At 35.2% G+C, this 15,697-nt stretch overlaps 1 long non-coding RNA gene and 1 pseudogene across 1 annotated transcript; one reads left to right on the top strand and one right to left on the bottom strand.

The window, feature by feature from the left end:
* Positions 1-5,446: 5,446 nt before the first annotated feature.
* Positions 5,447-6,922, top strand: LOC116419111 (annotated as a pseudogene).
* A 1,258-nt stretch (positions 6,923-8,180) lies between these two features.
* Positions 8,181-14,916, bottom strand: LOC116419113. Its single transcript, XR_004229379.1, has 3 exons — positions 14,775-14,916; positions 10,619-10,685; positions 8,181-8,637 (listed from the first exon to the last, which is right to left on the bottom strand). It is a non-coding gene; the product is annotated as an uncharacterized LOC116419113 (long non-coding RNA).
* Positions 14,917-15,697: the final 781 nt, after the last annotated feature.

Here is a 15,697-nt window from a genome sequence, read left to right as displayed (position 1 = left end):
AAGTGAGTAGAGAGTTTATGCCCAACCTCTTAATCATCTTGCCAAAAAATCTCATTCTTTAACTTATTAACAACTTGCTAGTGTCGACTGTAATGTCCAGGCTAGCTTTCTGGAGGGTCTCTGGATGGACCTTGGTCCTTAGGTGGAGAAATGATGAAGGCAGGACAGCCACCATGAGTCTGGTCAAAGATGGAGTCCAGAGTCTGGAATCTGGAGTCTCGCGTCTTCTTTGTGTCTGTGGCTGACTCTCCTGTGTTTGAGACTCTCTTAAACACCTCAGTACGATTACATCACTACAGCACACTGAGCATGCACCAACTGTTAAGCGAGTCATTACATCACTCTATCACATTAAGTATATGTTTAGAGAACCATTATCTCACACTGAGTAAGTGCTTAACTATAAGCACCCTGCTGTCTTTGATTCAAGTACACTTTTTCAGAGTTCTGGCCCTCTCTAATCAACTGACTTCATTTTTAGCAAAATGTAAGTATTTATGTGGTTTATTTTACCATAGAGTGCCAAAATAGTGTTTGTAAGTTTCTAAAATGGTGTATGAATCAGTAGCCAATGCCCCATTTTAAACCATGTTACCATTATTACTGCAGAAGTGGGGGGTTATCATGGAAGTCTGAAGAACATTTAAAAGTTGTTTTATGAGTTATCATTGACAAATTAACTGTTACTTGTGATCAGTCTATTGGTAATTATTATTGGTATTATGTAGTTAGGGAAGCTGATTCTTTAATAAGACATTCAGTCTATCACCATAATGATCTTTATACCTTGGAACAATCAGCTATATTTTCTGCCCTATAAATTCCAAGGTGCTTCAAAACACCAGATCTTATAGCCATCATTGAGGGGAGCAATTTTTATGAATAAAAGAAAAGGCCCTTCTTCCTCCCCATCCCCAAAATTAAAAGGTATGGAACAATGAGAAATTGCCATCTATTCTAAGCCCAAGATCTGAGAGAATGCCTTTGCCCCAGACTACTACTCCTGTATTCAGCCCAGGCCCTACACACATCATCCAAAGGAGCCACCTTCAAGGGGACATGACCTGGCAACACCTCTTGGCAACCCAATCTTTTCAGCATCCACAATTACTAAAGACCAGGAAAAAAAAGTTTTTGCCACCAGAGTCCTTGGTGCTGTCAAATGGTTCAACATCAAAAGCAGATATGCTTTTACCAGTAGAAACAACATTAAAGAAGATGCATCACCATCTGCTTTGCAACTGTACCCAAAGGACCAAGAATTCTTTCCATATGGCATGTTGCAAAAACTTGCTATCTGTCTTGTCTCCTTCATCAGAATATGAGCTCCTTGAGAACAGGGACAATCTTACTTTTCTATTTTTATCCTCAACCCTTAGGACAGTGTCTGGCACATCAAAAGTGCTTAATAATTTTTTTTTAAATTTCAGTAGTTATTTACTAAGCACTTAGCATGTACTAGGCCCTGTGCTAAGTGCCAGGAATAGAAAGAATTTCTTTTTAAGTTCTTGGCCTCCAGGAAATTATAATCTAATGGGGAGACAACAAGCAATCAAATATGTACAAACAGGATATATACAGGTTAATTAGGAAATAATAAACAGAAGGAAGACACTAGAATTAAGAATGGTTCATGTAGAAGATGAAATTTATGTTGAGACTTGAAGGGATCTAGGAATTCAGTAATTGGACATGAAAACTTAGGCATGACATGCAGGAGAGATAGGGAAAATGCCTAAAATAACATGGTAGAGTGTCTTATTAGTATCACTTGATTTAAGAATAGGTAGCAAGGAATAAGCCATGCAAAGACTGAAAAGTTAGGAGACAGGATCAAGGAGTTGAGTTTGAATTACAAACAAAAGGCCTTGTAATTTGATCCTGGAACTAATAGGGAACCACTCCATTTTATTAAGCAGGATGGGGTATATGTAGTATGGTTAGACCTACAATTTAAGAAAATCACTTTAGCATTGGAATATAGGATGTATTGGAATAGAGAGAGACCCATGGCAGGCAGACTTACCAACAAGATATTGCTGTACTCTAGTCATGAGACACTGTCCTCAATTGTAAGAGAAAAATTTGGAAGGGGTTAGGGAATGTTTAGGGGAAAAGATGATAGAACTCAGTTTTGGATGTGCTGAATTTAAAATATGTCTGTTATCCATCCAATTTGAGATGTCTGAATGGATATGTAAGATGGGAGGTTTGAATGGTAGATTGAAGAACTGTCAGAATAGTGATAATAATCAAAACTATGGGTATTGTTGAGATCATTAAGTAAAGTAGTATGGTGGAAGGATGAAAAAGGTATGGGCCAAAACCTGGTAGGACATTCACAGTTAGGATGAGGATCCAGAAAAGGAGACAGAGACGTAGTTATTTGAAAGGAAGAATTATGTGATAATGCTGTTTATAAAACTCGAAGAAAAGAGGATAGTAAGAAGAAGAGAGTAATCAGAAGTAATCAGGGAAGTAAAGAAAAATGAGGATTGAGAAAAGGCTCCTGGGTTTGATGATTGTTATTTGACAGTTATTATTGACAACTGATCATTGTTAATCTGGGAGAGAGGTTTTGGTGGTAGGATGAGATCAGAAGCCAGATTATAAGACTTTAAGAACATGAAAAGATAGGAGGATAAAAAGACATGAAGTTGATGTATTTATTGTAGAAAAACTTCTGAAAACCTTTAACAAAGGGCAGATGAGATGTAGGATGATAGTTAAGATGGATGAAAGAATTGAGTAAGGGTTTTTAGGAAATTTTAGGCAATAGAGAATCAATAGACAAGAAAAATGAAGATAAGAGATTTTTTTAAAAAAGGCAAATTGGTTTTAAAAATTGAAGGCAAACAGGAGGTGGTATAACTTGTTGGAGGAATTGTAATTTAATAGGATCAACCTGTGCATGTAGATGAGTTTGCCTCAATAAGGAGTAGGTAGGGTCATCTCTTCAGGTAAAATAGGTACAAATGAGGCACATGGCATCTTAGTGATATGAGGAACAGGAGAGAAGAGGGAGTTCACAGTAAATAGATTTTTTTTCTTACCGTAAAATATGAGGCAAGATTCTCAATATTAGGGATAGGGGAACCTTTGGAGTATATAAAGAGAGTTGTTAGAACGTTTGGAAGATCTGCTGTGTAGTGTGGGATAGTAAGTTGCTAAAGAAGGTATAGAAGCATTGCCTATCAATTCATTCAGCTTCACATCAGGGTATGGCACCATAATTTATCTTTAAGGATGAAAAGTATATAGCAAATAATTATTTATCGATCTATATTTTTATTCCCCTTTAGTGCCAAGTAACATGGTATTTTGCCATTTGACTTTCTACTAAATTACATTTCAATTTCTCATCATCTCATGAATATCACCTTGACTAGGTAAAAAAAAAAAAAAATTATGTCATTACAATACAAGTAAAATTCCACAAAGATGGAAAAGCCTTGATTATGGCCCTACAAGGAGGACATTTTGAGACATGTTTGTCAGCAGTGGGGAAGTAACCAATAGACAGGAAAAGACTGATGATACAAGAGAGAATGGTGATGAACTATGTTTCTGTCATTTCAAAATGATCCCAACCAAATTTGAAGAATCTTACCCCGAAAATATTGCTAACTTTTTTTCTGTCCTAGTAAATCATTAAGACTGCCTGTTTAAATAGAGAAGGGTTGCAATCTATATCAGCAAAAAGTTCCCCAACTGATGAAATTATGGATCTTGTGAAGTATCAAATTATATGATATTGTTAATGATATCTAACATTTTAAAAACTCTATAATTTACCAAGCACTTTACATACATCATCTCACGGGATTCTCACAACAGTCCTTTAACTCTAGCTAGAAACTTCCATCTAAAACATGTCTAACATGATTTTATGCAAAGAATAAGAGATTGGCTATTCAGGAGAAAGTACTTCCAGTTAAATGAGCAGTTGAATCCTAAATCTTAAGTCGATTGAAATGATTACAGGCTGCTCAACCACTTCTGTTTAAAGTTTATTCAGACATGAAGATGTTCTGTTTTTTAGCACCACAGATGGAACCATTTACCTCACCATAAGTTTCATTCATTAAATATTCAACAATGATAAGAACTAAATACTTAACCAAGTTGCATCCTTCTCTTGTGCTCCTGCATAAATATGGATCTAGAACCATGTTTAATCTTATTACATGCAAAGAGGAAATAATTCATATTTGGAGTCCCCTCCTTTTTTCTTCAGTATCACGGATTACTAAAACATCTCTACTTTTCAGTTTCTGAGTGAGAGTTCAATAAAAGTTGTCAACATCGTCATAGAGAGCCCAGCACCAGGACTGAAACCTGGGCCTAAAAGGAGCTTACAGAAGTTGCAAACATGACGGTGCCACTGGGTAACAATGCTGATGAAAAGAAGGATTTTCCTTCTTTTACTCTGAAAATTTGTAATATTTTCCTAACTTCATCCCCAGTCCCTCTTCTGATCTTGTATACTTCATGCAAAATAAATGACAATATTTTGATTGGTAGCATCGTGCAGTCTGCAGTCTGATGCTGAAAGATGAAGACCTCAGGCCAAAATCCAGATGTGGCCTTTAAGTACTTAACGCCCAATAGACTCCCTATATTAAGTCATCAGGAAATGAGCTTCTTCTGAATGCTGTATAGAATTAAGGGCAAGATGAAGTCATGTGTCTCCCAAGAATGGTGTCTTCAGAGCCAATTTTGAATTTCAAAGACCTAGAAATAATCCTAGCAGATAAGATCACAGGACAAGGGATGGAAAGAAATCCCATCAAATTTTTTTTAAAAGGCACATACTTGGAAAATTCTACACTTAAAATGTAATGCCAGAATCCAAAGAAATGTTTACCATGGCAAATCAATAAAATATTCCAAATCCTCTTTGTACTTTTGTACTTATACTTTAGTACTCTTTCTAATGTAACTTCACAATACATTTTAAACCAAAGAGATATATGTGGATTCCAAAACCAGCAATATGGCAGTCCCATATTGTACCTATTGTACCATAAGTACTACTTATATCACAATCTAATACAGAAACCTGTGAAACTCAGACAGCCAGGAAACCATTATAAAGTGTAAAATCATGTGATTTCAGGGAAAAAAACTGAATGGAATGACATGTAGGAGAATTGAAAAACAAAGTTGATATTTATCATAGGATAGTAGAGGTATGTCTAGTTCCTAGTTCTCAGATGAGTCTGTATCTTGACTATTGTATCGCCACTTTCTGAAAATTCATCTTCTGAAAAAAGTACAATAAATTATGCAACAGGGGGCAGCTAGATGGCATAGTAGATAAAGTATCAGCCCTGAAGTCAAGAGGACCTGAGTTCAAATATGATCTCAGACCCTTAAAACTTCCTAGCTGTGTGACCCTGGGCAAGTCACTTAACCCCAATTTCCTCAGGGGGGGAAAAAAAAACATGCAATAGGTGAAGTCTCACAATAAAAATATTTGTAACATTGCTGTTCAGATTTGCTGAGAGGATATCACTGATCAATTATGCACAGTAAAAAATCTAAAAATGCCAATGATCTAACTTAATCCATATTCCTCAGCAGTACAGCTAACATATTTGATCAGAAAAAAAATGGATAATATATCTGGGGTTAGAGATCCTATCTCTAATCATATGTATACATTCAGTAAATTAGAGAATGTGGATGGTTTTGCAACTCCAACATGCATGAGTGGAAAGTCTGAGAAGAATGGTGACCCAACTCATGAGTCACACACGTATGCTATGAACCTGACAATTTAAGTGATTTTTGTGGATAAAACTTCTATAGATAGTGAACTGGAGGATGACAGTGACATCAAAAAACAGGCATGTATGAGCATTACATTTGGCATATCTGATGAGATGTGTGGGCAGCATCTCAACAGTTGTGGGTAAAATTACTAAAAAGGCATATATATAGCAGCATAAACAGTTTGCTAGACTGTATAGGATCAACTACTTCATTTCCACTCTCTAAGCTTGTGAAAGCTAATAGCTTGGAGTGTGGAAATGAAAACTCATGCAATTTGACTATTTGTATAGACAGTTACATTGCAGATATATCATTGAATTCTCGAAAGTCGATGGGAAGACTAACAAAGAGCTTGTCAGATTGTACCTCTATAATACCTATAAAGAAGAAGAAGACAGCATATAGAGATTGTGGTTCCTGTTTAGACTCTGAATTCAGCATGCTAAATAGGACAGAATTGCTTTTTAATAAGATCTTGAGCAATGACTGGATTGTGTAGATGACATGGTAGAATCTTGACATAATCTAAGAACTGGGAACGGTTTAAAACAAGTGAGGAAGATGATTCTGGGAAAGTGTAATATACCGTATCTTTAGGCTGAAATTGAATCTTCAGAAGAACTGAAAGCTGCTCATCCTTCTTCCAATGATGAAAGTGCTTCTCCAGAGGAGAGCTCAAATTCTTTGTTTCATGATGATGGAGACTGAGAGGATCCATGCCTCTTAGAAGAGTTATCAAGAGAGTGCAAAGAACAGAATGACTTTCAGTGAATCTAGATTTTACCATTACTACTATGAAGCTCCTGAGTTTAACAACAGCAGTTGTGAACTTTCTCATGTCATTGAAATCTATGATTTTCTCCAAGAATTTCAAAGCAAGATCTCCTACATGTGTTTTTGCAGCTATCAAAAACAAAAAATAATTTTATATTAAATAGGTGAATGACACAGATGGTTTACTGTGTTCTCCATTTCAATTACAGCTCATGATGCCCTGAGCAGTAAGCTCATAATGGTAAAGATCTGGCTGTTCTCTCAGGCCACAAGAGAAGTCAGAGCCAAAGGAAGAGCCTATGCTATTTTTCAAACTAGTCAAGGTACATCCTGAGACAGCAAATAATCCAATATATAGGTTAAACATGCAGTTCTCCTAAACATATTTCCACATTTATCATGCTGCACAAGAAAAATCACATCAAAAAGGGAAAAATGAGAAAGAAAACAAAATACAGGCAAACAACAACAATGAAAAAGGTGAAAATACTATGTTGTGATCCACATTCAGTCCCCTTAGTGCTCTTTCTGAATGTAGATGGCTCTCTTCATCACAGGTCTATTGAAATTGGCCTGAATTGTTGATTACTCATTGTTGAAAAAAGCATGACCATCAAACTTAATCATCACATAATCCTCTTATTGTTATGTACAATGTTCTCTTGATTCTACTTACTTCCCTTAGCATCAGTTCATGTCTCTCCAGGCCTTTCTGAAAGCATCCTGCTAATTGTATCTTATAGAACAATAACGTTCTATAAAATACATATGCCATAACTTATTCAGCTATTCCCCAACTCATTTTCTTGTTTCTTGCTACTACAAAAAGGACTGCTACAAGCATTTTTGTACATATGAGTCCTTTCCCCTTTTTCATGATCTCTTTGGGATACAGGCCCAGTAGAGATACTGCTGGATCAAAGGATATGCAGTTTGATAGCATTTGGGACATAATTCCAAAATGATTTCCAGAATGGTTGGATCAGTTCACAACTCCATCAACAATAAATTAGTGTCCCAGTTTTCCCCATTCACTCCAACATTTATAATTATCTTTTCCTGCTATCTTAGCCCATCTGAGAGATGTATAGTGGTACCTCATAGTTGTCTGAATTTGCATTTCTCTAATCAGTAGTGTTTTAGAACATTTTTTCATTTGACTAGAAATGACTTTAATTTCTTCATTTGAAAATTATATGTTCATAGCCTTTGACTGTTTATCAACTGGAGAATGGCTTGCATTCTTATAAATTTGAGTCAGTGCTCTATATATTTTAGAAATGAAGCCTTTATCAGAAACAGTGGGTATAAAACTTTTGCCCAGTTTTCTGCTTTCTTTCTACTTTTGGCTGCATTGGTTTTGTTTGTACAAAACTTTTTTTTAATTTAATATAATCAAAATTATCCATTTTGCATTTCATAATGTTCTCTAGCTCTTCTTTAGACATAAATTCCTCCCTTCTGCACAGATCTGAGAGGTAGACTATTCTTTGTTCTCCTAATTTGCTTATAGTATTGCCCTTTATGTCTAAATTATAAACCCATTTCAACCTTATCTTAGTATAGGGTACTAGGTATTGGTCAGTGCCTAATTTCTGCCATGTATTTTCCAATTTTCCCAGAAATTTTTGACTGAACATACTTTTTTTTTTTAAGTATTGGCAATGTGATATTATAAAAAGAGTTTGGCATTTGAAATCATAAGACAAAGTAAGAGAATCTGACCTCACAGTAGGATTGTTTTGTTTTGTTTTGTTTTTTACAGCCAAAGAACTCCAAACAGAACATAAACATATGTGCCAAATACAATGGTCAAATACTACACATTTAAAGATTCATGGTTTGATCTGTTGGTAGTAGCAAATAATAAAAGAGTGGATTATAAACAGGGTTATCAACCAGCTAATACTTGCCTAGAATGACTGATAACTTATCAAAGAAACTGATTGTTCTTTATGATTATAGTATAGAATAAAGAAAACCGATCTTAGATTCTGAAGATGTAGATTCAAATGTTAGTTCTGTTATGTATTAGCTATGAGAACTTGATTGAAGAACTTCGTCTTTCTTCCTCACTTTCCTTACCTGTAAAATGAGGATGGCAGAATTAAATCATCTCAGAGTACATTTCTAACTCTTAAATCAGCAAATACAGCATAATGGATAGAAACTGCAGATGGAGAGATTAAGAATCATAAAAACCCGAATTCTAAACCTACCAGAAATACTTGCTAACTCTGTGATTCTGGGCAAGTCACTTAATTCTTTCATCTTTAATTTCCTTATCTATAAAATGTAGATAATAATGGCCTCTACTTCCCCAAATTGTTAAATAAGATATTTTTAAATGATTTGTAAACCTGAAAGTACTGTATAAAGACTGGTATTGATTCCTATGTATGATCTTACTATCCTATCATGTATCTTGTTATTGCTATGTGTTGTTGTAATTTTAAAATTCATAACCCTCATTACAAGACATCTGTAGTAGAGAGCTCTAGTAGAGTTGGTCCTAGAAGGACAGATTTAAAACCCTATAACTTTGACAGGCAAAATTGCCATTTCTTACTGCTTAGTCTTAGTGACTTAGCAACATGGAAGCCCATTTGATTCTTAAACTAATAATTTAAAACACTTAGCCTTTTAGTTAAGATAATGCCATGTGCTTTGAGTTAATAAAGTATAGTGGACCAGGAGTCAATCTTAGTATCAAAAAGGCTTGCATTCAAGTCCCATCTCTGATACAAAGGATCATAGAGTTAGAGCTGAAAGAAGACCATCAAGTCCAGTATATTTATTATATGATTCTGAATGAGTCATCAAATCTCTCAATGCTGCCAAGTATCTAAGTCCGTAATTTGCAGAACATTTGCTGATTTGCATTAGTAGAGCGGTCTTCTTGCCATTATTTCACATGCAAATGAATTCAAAGATCTCTCTCTCTCTCTCTTTTTATCAATATATATGTATATGTACATATATATTTATATATGTATGGGTTTTTTTTTGCTGAGGCAATTGGGGTTAAGTGACTTGCCCAGGGTCACAAAGCTAGGAAATATTAAGTGTCTGAGGTCATATTTGAATTCAGATCCTCCTGACTTCAGGGCTGGTGCTCTATCCACTGCGCCACCTAGCTACCTCTATAAAATGTATTTTTAAAAAAAACTTTCATTTTCTAAATTTTCCCATTTTTTTTAGTCATGTCTGACTCTCCATGACCTCATTTGTGGTTTTCTTGGCAAAGATATTAAGTAGTTTGCCATTTTCTTCTCATTTTATTGATGAGGAAACTGAGGCAAACAGGATCATGTGCCCAGAGTCAGAGCTACTAAGTATCTGAGGCCAGATTTAAATTCAGGAGGATGTCTTTCTGATTCTAGACCCAAGCACTCTATCCAGTACACTACCATTTTAGTTGGTAATGAAGATGCAACAATACAGAAATTGCATAGGTCATGATTAAGATTTCTTAAATGACAAAAGCAGGGCATTGAAAGGAAGGTACTTTGACTCCTCTGTTCTGAAGGACATCTTGAGTTACTGCTGCTCCAGATCTTTAATCCTTTCTCTCTCTCTCTCTCTCTTAATTTTTTGTATAGACTTTTCATATGGAATATCCAGAACTACCTCCCACTAACTAAACTACACTTTTAGACTATTATTTTCATGAACATTGGGAACTCCAGACACTTAATCCTTGAATGAGTAGGAGACCAAAGTATATAAAGGGTGGATTTATCTGATTCCTAAAATAGAATCTGAAAGTAGGAAGGTACTTTTAGACACCAGACAATACATATACTAGCTTGTATTCCCAGTTGCATCAAGAGACTCATATCTTATAGAATTCTAAAATGTAAATCTTACTGCATGATGTATGTATTTCCATATAGATTATACTGCTTCAAACTTCTATTCCTTACTAACAGAAGCTTCATTGATATAGAGTTAAGGTACCTATGTTAAAAAAACAAACAAACAAACAAAAACAAAAATAAAACAAAACAAAACAAAACAAAACAAACAAACAAGCAAACAAACAAAAAACAGCTCAACTACTCACTTCTTAGATAGCCATAGACAAGTAACAGCAACCCATCCATTCCACTTTTGAGCCCATACTTCCTTATCTATGAAATAAGGGAGTTGGGTAAGATTATTTCTAAGGTCATCTGTAAATCCTATCATCCTGTCATATCCCTGAGAAAAGGACAGTTAAAAAGTTGCAAGAAAAGTCAAATGTTTTTCAGACTGACCATTTCCTTAATATAGCTTTATATAATCACATATACAGAATAATACCATAACCATTTATTTTCTTTGTTGTCTTTCAGTCGTACTGTTGGCTTTGAAGGGGAATCCCTTTTGTTCATCTGGTCTGAAGGAGCTCTTGAATTTACTGATGCTTCAGATACTTTGAAACCTTTCACACTTTATGAATATCGTGTGAGAGCTCATAACTCCAAGGGCTCAATAGAGTCTCCATGGTCATCAGCACAGACAATGGAAGCCCCTCCTCAGGGTTTAAGAGCTCCTCATGCTCAAGCTACTGGTGCTTATTCTGTGTTGCTAAACTGGACCAAGCCAGAATCTCCCAATGGTATTATCTCCCACTACCGTATTATCTACCAAGAGAGAGAAAAGGATCCAACATTTAATGTTCCAATTGTGACTGCATTCACAGTGACGGTAAGAAAATAATGACATAACTAATTAGCTATAAAAAGTGATATTTTTCTTATCTTTTTATGATTTTGTTGGAATAGCTTAAGTAACTTTCTTGACTCACTTGTAGTTTTTCTTAAGAAGGCCTGAAGCTGTAGAAGTCTCATAAAAAGATACAAAACAGCATAGTTAATGGGCAGAGTACCAACCTGGGAATGAATATTGTTGACTCTAGCACTAACTTGAATTATCCACTGTTAAGAGAAATTCTTACTTCTCTGACTCTGGAAATAAGAATACCTGAATTCTCTGTATCTGAGGGGTGATATCAACATCACATGAGAAGATGAGTCCAGTTCTTTCTTTATTAAAGAGATCCATGAATTATATAGACAAAATTGCATGAGGCAAAACTGTGGTGTTTTGTGATACAAACCCCCTTGGTCCATTTAATTCTATTAACTACAACTAGTCTTTAATGACTGCCACTATGTGTCCAAAATAGTAAACAAAGTATATGAAATAATCTCTACCCTCAAGAAGTTTATATTGTGGTTGAAGAGATGTGTCACATAAAAAAAAAAAAAATAAGTGCTGAATAATACAGGACAGAATATGATCAAATGCTAAGATATGTATGCCAGACAAGAATTTCTATGGGAGGCTAGAAAGGAGATCAAAGTGACTGGTGTTGCTGATTGGTTTAAATGAAAGAGATGGAACAAAGTCTAGTTGGAAGGATAAATAGGATGATATGTTTTCAAAATATGCGAGAATGAGCTCACTAAATTCTTTAAAAGCCTTTTGAGTTGAAGAAATATTGTTGTACAGTACAAGGCCTTCATTTATAATCAAGATTAAAATAATTATAATAATTACCAAAATTATGAGATGGTATGCATGAGAGAGAGCTGATTCTTTAGGATGACCAGATTAAAATTAAAACCAGTGTCTTCTAATTTCAAATCCTGTGCTCTACCCACTGTACCATGATGTCTCTCTGCAGCCATCTGCTACAACCACTTCCTGTCCTCCTTACATGAAACTTTTTGTTCAAGTTTTCTTTTCTCCTTTCCTCTGATCTTAGAGGAAGAAATGGCTTTTTAAATCATCTCTTACATCTTCATTTGTCCTTTATTCCCTTTCTCCAATTTCATTAAAGACTTGATCCCCAAACCCTCTTGAATCTCCAATGTCTCTTCTCCTATTGGTTATTTCCCTTTCACTAAGAAATATTACCTGGGCTCCCTAGAAGCAGAAGTGTCAATAGAAGAAAAGAGAAAGATGATGTAGCTCTTTTAAGTACAAATCATCTACATCAAGCTATATCATCTTTCTCTTTTCTTCTACTGCTACTTCTACTTCCACTTCCATTGCAACATGTAAGTTACAATTTCTGTTTCTGTTTCTTGCCATTCATTTACTTCTCAATCATGTAAATATGGCATCTATTCCTATGAGTTGATAATTTATAAAACTGGGAAATTTCGAAATGGGGACAGAACACCTAGTACTCACCCAGAAAGACTGAAGTTTCAGCAGGAAACAGGGTGGCAAACATACTTTAGTTAAATTAAAATGAGGATATGGGGACAAAAAGCTCATAAAGGCAGAGACAAATGGAGAAAAGTGGTACAGAGCAGATGTGGAAATGTGCTGGGCTAATGAAGTAAGGCAAGAAGAAAGGGGGGGGGGAAGAAGAGTGAGGAAGAAGAAGGGGAGAAGAGGCAGAGAAAATCACTCCTGTAATCATGGATTAGCTTTGGGAACACTTGGCAGTAGAGATGGAAGAGAATTTACACGGGCATAAATTTGAGGTCTCCTTTTAGATAGATAGATGGATAGACAGACAGACAGATAGATGTGGATGGATATTTGAAACAGACCAACTCCTATCAGACTAATGAACGATCATAGGTTAATTTATTAACATATCTGAATAATCTTAAAGTCATTGTAAAATTTCAAAGTCATCATTTCAAAATCATTAGCTTTTTAGTGTTCTGCTGGTCTGGTGCTGTGGAGATCTGGATTTTGTCTGTAATTTACACATATCACCAGAGCCTTGAAAAGCAGTGCCTCAATAATTTCTCCTGATTCAGCAGGATGTTAACAGGATGGAAATTTTGGTTAATGTATGATACAGTACGCAAATCCTGCTCCTTTGATCTTTGTGATGGTTCATATGTGACTTCCAGGTTTCCCTCTACAATCTTATTTTATACTATTGCCCTTTTACACTGGATACCCCTAAAATTCAGTATATTGACTCAAAGGGATGGTGGTCAGTGGATCCAGAACAAGATAAAATTTTAACACAACCTATCACTTGATTAAAATTGAACCCTCAGAGGTCACCTATGACCTTTCATTGACTAGATTGAATTTATTTCAATATTATATTCAGTTTATTTTCATTTCAATCCTCACATTCATTGACTTCCTGAAGCATTTGATGGCATAGACCACTTTCTACTCTATACATACATTGTCTTTTGATCTCAGAGTCACCACTCTTTCTTGCTTCTTTTTTTCATTTTTCTGATTCTTCCTGCTCTATCTTTTGTCTGGATCCTCCTTCTCTTTCTTGATCTTCCATCCCAGAAGGCTGTTTTTGACTCATTCTTCTCCTTGGTAATCGAAGCTATGCCCATGATTTCCACAATCAATTCTATGTTGATGATTCCATATCTGTCATCATGACACTTTCCCAATATTCAGACCTGAATTTCTAACCGCCTACTTATTTCAACTTTTCTTTCCCATTAGCACTTCAAACTCAGCAGGTGTAAATTGAGACTTACTGCCTTTTCCCCTTCTTAATGCCTGCTCTTCCTTCTGACTTCTTTTTTCCACTAGCTTTCTATCATTTTTCACCCTTCTACCCATAATTTTGATTCAAAAATCAACTATTCTCCAATTCAGTAACATTTTCCAGACTTATTTTTCTCTATTCCTTTGCCTATATACTTCTCTTCTTTTAAAATTCCTCCTATTTCTGCCTATTCAGAACAGAGGACATCTCTCCAGCAGCAAGGGATCCTTGTCCTTTATAATTCAGTTTTGTATTTTTGTATTCATTATGCATCAACTCATAAAAAATAAGATTCTTTAATAGAGAGAGAGCATATTGTATTTATCTTTGTCCCTTCTTCAGTGCATGGCATAATAGTCACTTGATAAATGTTTGTTGAATGAATAAATGAATGAAATAGTATAGTATAATAGGAAAAGCTTTGGATTTGAAATGAGATAGTTTGAATTCTTGCTTCATCTCTTCTATTTATTTCCCTTACTGGAGGCAGATAAGTGGTATAAGGGATAGAGTGCTGGTTCTGGAATCAGTAAAATGTGAATGCAAATCCAGCCTCAAATATTGACTAATTGTATTACCCCAAGCAAGTTACTTAGCTTTCTGTTTGACTCAGTTTCCTCAGCTGTAACATGGGGATGATAATAGTACCTATATCCCAGGGTTGTTGTGAGAATTAAATGAGATAATATTTGTAAAGTTCTTCATACAATGTTTGGAGTATAATAAATACTTAATATACCTTTGTTTTCTTCCTTCCTTATTGGCCATTTGATCTCTTTAGGCTTGTTTTATTTTCTGATAAATGAGGTTTAGAGGATCCCGATTATCCTATAGATGCATATTGTTTTTCTGTTCGTTGTTGAATCTTATCATAGGTTACCTGTAAAACATAAGCAATATGTGAATGAAGGATGAAATGATATTAAAGGTCATTTCTCCTTTTCTGGATTTTTACTCTATTTTCTTGGTTCAAGTTTTCATCGTCTGGACATTGGAGACAATTTTCATAGTTCTGTCTCTCACATCCTGTTGGACTTGGATTACAAGGCAGTGTTCCAAAAGGTAGAAATCCTCTTAAGGATGTTATCCAGAGGAAAATATATCCATTATCACCAAAGCCTGGAAACCTATGTATTAAGCTTAAAAGTTAAAACCTCCTTAAAGTAAAATTTCATTCTGAAAATGCTGACACACCCTTGACAATAGCTTTGTGAATGAGACACTTTAATTAAACTGTGATTTTATTGAAGGAACTGGGATTCCAGTGATTAAACTTCTGGCCCTTTAAAATATGGCTTTCAGGAGTAAGAGGCTAAATCATTTAATCTCCTAAAGCAGGTCTATTGGTGTTCCCATGTGGGATACTCTATTAGTCATTCTCTCACACAAGGTTCCATTTTACAGCACAAGATCAAGTATTGAACTGAACAGTGAGCTCTGTCCTTTATTTAATCGGTTAGACTCTATTTTTATCACATTAGAAAGTTTCTAAAAAAAGAAGAGGAACAATAACAGCAGGTTGCAAATTACAAAGTACTTCTATCATGTTGACCCCATCTTCTGTTTTATTCTCCTTCTGGAATTTCTGACTTCTTCCCACTTTCTGAAGGATACAATGCAAAAAAAAGATATTAAACTATAGAATGTGAAAATTAAAAAAAA

This window comes from Sarcophilus harrisii, chromosome 4 (genome assembly GCF_902635505.1).
Source record: "Sarcophilus harrisii chromosome 4, mSarHar1.11, whole genome shotgun sequence".
Taxonomy (NCBI): Eukaryota; Metazoa; Chordata; class Mammalia; order Dasyuromorphia; family Dasyuridae; genus Sarcophilus; species Sarcophilus harrisii.
The sequence above is the reverse complement of the archived record's forward strand: the minus strand, read 5'-3'. Positions and strand labels throughout refer to the sequence as shown.